Raw genomic sequence first — 9,772 nt, forward strand, 5'->3', positions numbered from 1 at the left:
ATTTTTATTTTCTTTTGTTTTTTCTTTTTCTCTCTGAAGGCTACGCCACGACGGGTCGCCGACCTGCCAAGCCAACACAAAACGCCATCTCCGTCAGGAGGAGTCGATCCTTCCAAGTGGGTTCACGACGTCTGGAGGAGGAGTTTTCCTCCAAATCTTCTCCTCCCCTGCAGAAGGAGTCTCTCTCGGGGCACGTCGCCCGATACGTCAAGGAACTGGAGAAGGGCATACAGATGACAGTGGAGAACATGAAGCCCATAAAGAAGCCTCCTCTACCACCTGGGGACCCCGCCCTAAGGATCATCCATCTCTCTAGTAAGGATCCTCATCCCGTAGGGCGTAGCCGGAGTCTGGGGAGGAGACACAATAACAAACCAAGTGCCGGAAGTTCGCCGAGTGACACCAGCGACACCGGGAACTCGAAGATGGATTTCGACGATCGCTCGACATTGCCTCACTCAGACCACTCCTCCTCGAACAATCGACACTCGGACACGGCTTCCGACATCGTCCTCGACAGCGAGAAAATAGTTCCAGGAGGCGACGACTACAAGATCGTCTTCATCAGTTCCGATTCGTCGAAAGACTCGGAGCTGAATTCGTCCATCGACTCCGACAACTCTGGGTCGCCCTCCAGGCGCGTGTCGAGTGTCAACACCGTCAACGACTCCGACACGGCCGGTTTCATCGACGAGAGTGACTGGGACTACTTCGAGTCGGAGTCCCAAGCGGGGAGGAGGAGGAAAAACAACACCGTCATGAAGAACAACACGCACAATAACAACAAAAACAACAACAGCAATGTCATCAGTGCCCCTAGAGTGATCATCCCGACTCGAGTCGATGCCTGCGTCATGACGGAGGGCGAGTACCTGAGCGGCACCGCCTCCGAGGGGGAAGAGAGCGAGTTGGAATCCCCCGCGGTGCAAGACACGTCCCTCCACTTGTCCCTGCGAGTGCCATCGCCTGACCTGAAGCCCTCCCACCAGAGGGACGACAGCGGCGTGAGTAACGCCACCACCGAGAGCCAGGAACTGCAGGTGTCTTTCGAGGGCAACACGACGCCCGTGAAGGAGATGACAGATGACCGCCCACCCTCCTCTTCCCCTCCGCCCCTCCTCCCTACGCTGAGGTCGATGGACACCGCCGAATTGCATGCCATGTTGCGACAGACGGAGGCCGTGCAAGCTGAAGCTCAGGCTTTACAGGCGGCACTCATGGGGGCGTTTACCCCTCCCGAGGGCGTACTCAGTGCCATCCCAGGTGGCGGGCGCTGGTTTGCCAGGGGCGACTCCACTCGAAGTTCGGCCGATAGGTCCGTAGGAGAATTGTCATGTCACGACCAGGTAAGGGCCTTGGGAGTCAATCCTCCGCAGGAGTCTCCTGCGCTAAGGGAATATCGCAAGCGGGTGCTGACGGAAATCCAAAACTATTACGGCGTGAGCAGTGACATGTCAGGAGTGGGAGGAAGTGGGCGTGCCGTTGGTGGCGCCCATCACGCCCATGCAAAGCCACGCCCAGATTGGCACTCTTACATGGCTCAACATCATCCGAGCCAGATTTCGACAGCGAACGCTCCCAAAGTCTTATCGCCTTTATCATATCAACCACGTAACGCAGATAAGAGAGTGCCAGGGTCACACGACAACGTTGGCACTGTCAATAGTCATATCAAGTCAGTGCCTTCGTCTGTTGGTGTCAGTAGCCTCCGTCATAAAGGGAGTAGAGATATTTGCATCCAGACTGACCCGGATCCAATCGGACTGGTTAACAATTTTTGGGATGACGGGAGTTCAACACCTGAGCCTATAGACTCGACGCCATCCACACCTGGTCTTCCTCCTAGAGAGATGGTTGGTAGTAGAACGCTGAAGGATACGACGGCAGCCAGAGTGTCTAGGATACCCACAGGAACGCAAGGATTCACAAGGCCCTCCGGCCATAGTGTTGGCGGTGGTGGTGGTGGTGTTCGAGACGGCAATGTTGGTGTTGGGTTTAGGGAGCGAGGGATCGGAGGTAGAGGGGTAGACGAGGTAGGACCCCCTCCCCACCAGATGCCTCATCCACCTTCCATCCACCTGCACCTCACGCTCAGCCGTGAGACCTCAGTCGCACACCCGTCCGACTCTGAGACGGATGAAAAGCTCTTGGATACGAGTTCTTGCGTTAGCAGTGACTTAGGTGGTGATTCCGCGAGTGATTTCGAATACCGAGACGACGCGAGTGAACGGTGCAGAAGGAATACAGTGAAGGGAGAAGGCCTAAGTGTCGTTGATAATGGTGGTGCAGGGCGAGGAAGGCAGGTAACAAAGAAGGCACGTAATAAGGAGGAGGCGAAGGAGCATGGCGGTGGAGGACAGGGAGGAAGGGAGGAGGAGGCGCCTCTGTGCCCCCGCATAACTGCTGCTGCTGTTCCTACCACCACGAGTACGAACGCACACCCACCCACCACCCACAACATACGCCCACACCCACCTCAGCCCGCCCCTAGAAAAACCATGAGTGCCCTTCGCCCACAGTTGCCGTCACACGCGCCCCTCCATCAGCCTCCTCTGGCTCATCTTCAAGAAGGTGGCGGTGATCTCGATGCCCTTGAAGGAATAATCCCATCCATGGAAACGTCTCAGTCAGAGTCTCCAGACACGCCCCTCGTCCTCGAGGTTCCCAAGGACGAGGAGACCGTGGTCTCGAGTAACACCAGCGAAGACGAGGACGAGGACACAGACGAGGACGTCCACGTCTCCCGTAGTTACAACATCAGCGGCGCTGACGAAGCTGACGTCGACAGCGAGGCTGAAAATATACCGGAGGTCGAGGCGCCCAGTCACTTCGAGGCCGAGAATCGAGAGGATTCCTCGACTTCGAGTGCCAGCGACGACACGGACGACGAAAAACACGTCAGTAAGGAGTACAGGCTGACGAAGTCCTCCTCCACGGAGTCGACCTCCGAAGAGGTCTCTTCGACTTCCGAGGAGGTCGCCTTCGAAGGAGAGGGAGAGGAGGCTGATAGAGACGTCTGTGTGTCAGATGGTCAGTCTGTTAGTGCCAAGGATGAGGTTGGAGTCAAGGGCGAAGCTGTCAGTGAGGATAGTCAGGACGGGAGTGCTGATCAGTCAATAGTGAAGGAGGAGGAGGAGGACGAGGAAGTGAATAATCAAGTGTTATCTGATCTCATAATAAATAATAATAATAATATTAGTAATAATAGTGTAACAGAAACTGTAAGTAGTAGTAGTAGTATTAGTGATAATAATAGTTACAATAGTAATAATAACACACCATTGCCTAGCGAAATAAGTGAAAACTCAGTACCGAGTGATAAAGTTGAGGAAAAGCAAGAAGAAAAAGGAGAGGAAGAGAAAGAAATCGAAGATACAGAAGCTAACAATGACAAAATAAGTCCGTCCAGTGAAATCGTTGATAGTCAACAACGACAAGAACAAGAGAGCGAGGCAGTAGTTGCCAGTGATCGCCAGTGTGTTGATCTCAGTGATAAGGGAATTCATGTTGACAGTTCGTCATTGAACAGTGATGGTGAAGGAAGTGATGGTGTTGGGAGTAATAGTCAGGTATTGTTGGAGGATGGTGAAGAGGTTGAAGTAGTAGAAAAACATGATCTAGAAAGTACTAGTGAGAGCATTGGCAAGGAAAGTAAAAGTGAAATGAAATTAAACGAAAAAAATACTGACAAGGAGGAAAGTGTTTGTGCTGAAATTAACGAAAGCGTAGAAAATAACGAAAATGTGAAGGAAGAAAAGGGTGAAGAAGAAAAGGGCGAAGAAGAAAAGGGAGCTGATATAATTGATGAGGTTGGGAAAGAACCCGTTGATGAGGTTAGTGAAACCAACGTACCTTTGGAAGTAACCAGTGATCTCAATGCTATTGCCAGCGATTCTGTTGCAATCACCACTGTTGACAATACCTCTGTTACCGATGATTCATTGAATGATAATACTCCGATTGATGAGCAAGCCTCTGGGATCCCCCAGGGGGAGGATATAACCTCAGTTGAAGAGTGTAAGGAGGCCGACGTAATAGACGTAACAGAAGACATTGCCCCAGAGGTAAGTGAAGGTTTAGGTAAAGAGTGCCAAGGAGTGCCAGAAGGCACTGGGCATGCTGGTGAGAGTGACCAACCGATCTTGCTAGAAAGTGAAGGGCCGCTTGAGAAGGATGCTGAAAGTAAAGAGGCAGCAGTCAGCGCCGAGAGAGAGAACCACGAATGTACTGGTGGCACCGACAGTGCCGAGGCCGGAAGTACACAAGTGGAACAACAGAGTGGAGGTGGGGGAACTGAGCACACGACGTCAGTAACGCATAGTGAACCAGGGGAGGAACACGTGCTATTGCAGACTCCTCTTTGCACGGACGACGACCCTGCAGCTTTGACCTCTACCTTGACCTCTTCTCTGGGTCCTATCGATACACATGACGTGGATTCTACGCTGGAAGAGGTAGAGACGACTGTGATAGAAAACACGACAGAGAAGGCGATTGAAGAAGGTAATAAACGCCTTGGGAGGGGGAATCTAGCGAGTCCGGTCACTCGAGTGCTGGAGAGAGTGAAGTCGAAGGTGAGGACCCAGCAAATGTCGTGAAAATTAGTGTGACGGAAGGGGAGCAGGATGGGGATGGTGTCAGTATTCCCGTGAGTGTTTTAGACAGTGAAGGTGTTAGACAGGAGGGTCACCAGGTTTGCCGTCAGAAGGGTCAGGTCGCCAGAAGTGACGTCACGTCGTACTCCACCGGTGCCCTCTCGACGTACGAAACGTTCTTCATCGTCCGACGGGATTTCGTCATCCTCTGATATTGAACGTTCTGACGCGGACGCTAGCGACTCTGCCGATACTATAGTAGAAGGTGGAAAGTTACACACGGAACTGCGCAGGTTTGCGCTGCCAACAGCGCATTCACGACCACGACGACAAGAGTCGTGACTCCGACGGACCTTCGTCAGCCGACTCTGTGCTCCACGGTGCTGATAGTGAATCTCAATGTTCCGATAATAGTGAGGAGGGGAATTTGGTGTCTATAGTGTCCGTCGGAGACGACGATGACCACACGACTCGTCTCTCGTCTCACGGCCGCATCTACATCAGGTCAGATTCGACAGACTCCGACGTACAAATCAAACCAACATGCATTGTTGTAACGGGGTCGTCTGGCGCCGAGTCAGGAGATGACGGCGAGAGCGAGGACAGAAACAATCGTAATATCAAGAACGGAGGGAACGATGTCACCATCTTGGAGGTGACCAGCGACGGCCGATGTGGCCACGTCATGTCAGTTCACGTGACGAGTCCTGACTCCTCCAGGAGTACCTCCCCCCGCCAGGAGGAGTCAGGTCAGCGAATTGCAGTCGATGATCCTAACCACCAGGAAAGGCAGTCGCAGTTTCGCCGCTCTCCGACCGAAATGAAAGAGAGTTCTTCCAGTTTGGGCGAACTATTTCACTCGTACCCTTGGCACAGATTCACCCCATGCCCCTAGACGTCTGAATAAGACTCCAGAGATCAGAAAGACGCAAGATCGAGCGAACTGAAACGGTTGAATCTCCTGCTACTACAAGTCCGTCCAGCCCTGCGGCAACTCCTGATCATTCGGAGGGAGATTTATTGGCTTACGAAGAAAATCATGGCATTAATATCGAAGAAGAATATCCCATACCTCAAGACTATGACTCGGGAGAGGAGACTGAGAGAGGGGCATCCTTCCCTGAAGAGACAGAGTCATTCAATGAAGATTCCTCTTTCGTCGACGAGACAAGACACGAGTTTCCAGAAGGGGATGATTACGAAGGAGTCGATTTATACGTCGATCAAGATAACGAGGGTCGTTTCGAGTCAATGGAAGATGGCGAATATAACAGCGAGTCTAATTATAGCGAATCATCGGGAGATGAGATTATGGAGAGAGAAGACGAGCTTAGGGGATACTGCAACAGAGCCATTGATTTCACCTTGCACACCATCATAGAAGAGAGTTGCGAGGAAAGCGACTACGAAAGAAAGACGAGAGACGAGGAAGGAGCTCAGGCTGATCCGTCGGAACTCGAAAAATATTTCTATTTCGGTCTGGGAAATGGCCCGGCAGATCCCAGAAAGTATGCCAACGAAGAGAGCGAGTATAGCGACACCTTCTCTGAGACATCCAGTTCCATATTCAGCGAAGGGGTGGACGTCGATCCTAAATATGACGAAGACATCGATCCAGCTGAATTGGCCTCTTCGAGACTCGAAAAATACTTCCTCACGGGGTTGATAGGATTCGAACGCCAGCCGTCGATAAGATCCGTCGGAGAAGACTCCGAGTTACACACGGATGAAAGTGGCTCTGTTGGCAGCGACTCCGAGGGATCACCGAGTCCAGAACAGCCGAGGAAGAAGCTCGTCAGAAGACCACGGGGATTTCGGCCCGGCGTCGCCAATAGGGGCCTGGTGACGTCCGATCGAGGGGATGGCGCCCCTAGTGATGGTTCGCATCACTCTGAGGGAGATGAAGTGGACAGGACCTTAGTGAGTGGGGAAGATGAAGGATCCACCGAGTCTGAGGAGACTGCCTTCGATAAGGGAGATGGACAGTTTGATACTATCAAGAGACGCAAGAAAAAGAAGAGCTCTAGTGATTATTCCGATAAGAGATCAGACAGTGATAAGAGTGAACTTAGAGGGTTAGAACTTCACGAATTAGAGCACAAGGAAGAAATATGTGAAATGAAAAATGCGGAGACATTTAAATCTCTGATGGAGCAAGATAAGATCTCCAAACGTGTGACCATAGACTGTGACAAGGAGAAGGGGGACGAAAAGATGGATAAAGAAGGGGATTTATCAGATAGAAAATATCAAAGTCGAGACAGTGGATTTATCGGTAGTTCAGACGACTTGCTAAAAGACAAACCAGAGGATGGTTTTAAAGATCAGAAAGCGCGCTCGTCGTCCGAATCAAGCACAGAGGACATTGATAACATGAAGAGGAAGGACGAGAAAAACGAAATGACCAAACGCGAGGAAAATAAAAGTGACAGTTTCGATAACGATAGCAATAACAACAAATCGGAAAATGAGGATAGAAGTAGTGGGGAGGGGAAAGTGTCCAGATCAAGCACTGGCTCTTCGGTGGACCTCCCTCCCTTTTCCAACAAAGCCAGGAGTAAAATCTGTCGAAAAGATTCGTTTAACAACTGGAGTTCGGACGAAGAAACCAACATGATGATGAACAAGATGCGCGCCTTTTTCAAAACGATGATTTCAAACACGCGGGAGGCACCCAAGGGACAACGGGTAAAGCCCCCTCAACTCGTGGCCTTCGAGGCCAAGTTAACCAATTTAATGAAAACGGTCCCTGGCATCAATGATGAACAGGTGAAGGAAATCGTCGAGTACCTGAGCTCGGAAGACACCTGGAGTGATTCGTACGATTCGTCAGATTACACGAGCAGTGATTTAGAAGGGGCGTACGCTCTCCTCGACCAAGCGGACCCCGAAATGAAGAGTGACCTCCGAGAACAGATATCAGCCTCTTGCAAGCAGATCATACAAAAGTTCGACCAAAGTCGTGAACCCAGTGATACAGATAGTGCCCATTCCTTATTTGGAGGAAGGGCCTATTCTGAAAGCTCTGAGGATGCTTCGCCTTCTAGCAAAGATACGGAGTTCATGTATAACCGCCTGATGTCGTCCATATCCCACTTGAAACCCGACAGTGACCGTGGAAGCATAGGTTCCGGATCACTGGGGGCGTCTCCCCCTCTCCTAGCCAAAGTCATGCATCACATAGGCAACAGACTCGTTGCTCTGATGCATGAAGTGTCAGGTGGCAGTGAAAACGGCGACGAAGATTCTCTGAGTTTAGGTCATCCAGCCACGTCCAGTCCCAAAGTTCCTCTTTTCAAGCCCAGAAAACACAAGTCTGTGGATTCCATCTCTCTCGACTCGTCCATCGAGAAGAGCTCGTTAACAAGCACGAGTTTCGAGTCGGAAGACAGTCCCACAGACACGGAACAGTCGCCCGAGTCTGACCCGGGGACACCTAAAGCTCGCAAACGTTTAGATCCCCTGTCTGTGATCAGTGAACGCTCATCTGCAGAGGACTTTACCTCTCTAGAAAGCCAGCGTACAGTTTTTGCATCTCACGACTCTCCCAGACACCAGACACGTCTCGATTCCACCCACACGCACCAGACAACGGCATCTCAGAGAAGCTTGGAAGAAAGGGGCGTTACCAATATTCAGTACTTCGTCACCGAAGGAAGTAATAACGAGGTGGAGGTGTGGCAAAGCGTGACAATTGACGAGGACAAATTTGACGCCAGGGAACACCACGGTGTGCCGCGTGCCAGGCGCAGCGCTCGGCGCCAGGAAACCAGGAAGGCCAAGTCTCATATGAGCCTCGAGAAGATCCATCAAGAGGATGTCAAAAATACTGGCGAGAGATCAGAGTCGCTGGGCGATCTTCTCGACAGAGTCCGATCGTCAGAATTCTCCAGCAGTTACGAACAGTTAGACTCTGACTCCACCCTAAAGGCATCAGACTCCTTAGACCGCCACATTGGCAGCAGTTCTTCCAACATCCGCCTTAACGCCTCCAGCAGAGGCTCCCTCACCACAAGCAGCAGAGGAAGCCTGGCAGCGTCTAGTAGGGGCTCCCTCAATGCCGGGTCACGGGGGTCATTGCAGGGCTCCTCGGGTCCCGAAGAGGAAGAGGAAAAGAAATCGAAGAAGCTGAGCTTCTTCCGATACGCCCGAAGGTATTCCATGCCCGACACCAGCAAGGACAACATGTCCCCCGAAGTTCGCTCCACCACCTTGCCCAGGTCGAACCCGACGCAGGTGGCGTCGACAGCTTCACTCCCGAGATCTCAGTCAGCCCTTTTCAACAAGACGATGCCTTCCATCGCCTCCGCCTCAGCGTCCTCCTACTCCTCTCCACCCTCCACCTTCGACCGCCTGTCGGGCGTCTCTTCCTTAGTGACCGGACCTCGGTCTGCACGGTACCACGCCCCTGGATATAAACCGCCGCCGCCTCCTGCCACGCCCAAAAAGAAAATTTCCTCTGGCATCCCAGCCTCCCTCAGGAAGGATTTGGTGAGCAGCTGGGCACCGCAAGGTAAGAGACTCAAAACAAATATTTAATCTTTTGCAGGTTAATTTATATCTAGGAATATATGAATTCATATTAGGGTAAAATGATTGAATTATCCTTAGTTATGATTTTATTATATTTTTTTTTATGAATGTATGAGTGTGTTTTTTTTCATATTTCTTTTACATAATTTTTTTGTGAACTTGAACATGTGGTTACATATGCATTTAGATATGCAACGAAGTGTATTTGTATGTATGTATACAATTTTGGTTAGATCTAATGTATGATTACATTGATATTCTTTTGTATTTTACGATATTACTAATGTATAAAGAAAATTAAGATATAAACTATGCCCAAAATGTGTTTGTATATTAATGCAATATAATTTTGTATACACATATGTACTGTATGAATGTGTATTTATATATACATTAATGTGTATATATATATATATGTGTATATATATATATATATATGTGTGTGTGTGTGTATATATATATGTGTGTATATATATACATATATATATATATATATTATATATATTATATATATTATATATATATATATACACATACAGACAAAGTATGTTGTATTATTCACAAGAAACGTACCAAGATATCAGCGAATAATTATCCACATCCTTTCATTATCTTAATAAAAAAATTCGTGACTTCTTCTTATT

At 49.9% G+C, this 9,772-nt stretch overlaps 1 pseudogene; it reads left to right on the plus strand.

The window, feature by feature from the left end:
- LOC137648273 (fap1 adhesin-like) overlaps positions 1-9,134 on the plus strand; it is a 218,615-nt pseudogene extending 209,481 nt beyond the window's left edge.
- The last annotated feature ends 638 nt before the right edge of the window (positions 9,135-9,772 follow it).

This window comes from Palaemon carinicauda, chromosome 10 (genome assembly GCF_036898095.1).
Source record: "Palaemon carinicauda isolate YSFRI2023 chromosome 10, ASM3689809v2, whole genome shotgun sequence".
NCBI lineage: Eukaryota > Metazoa > Arthropoda > Malacostraca > Decapoda > Palaemonidae > Palaemon > Palaemon carinicauda.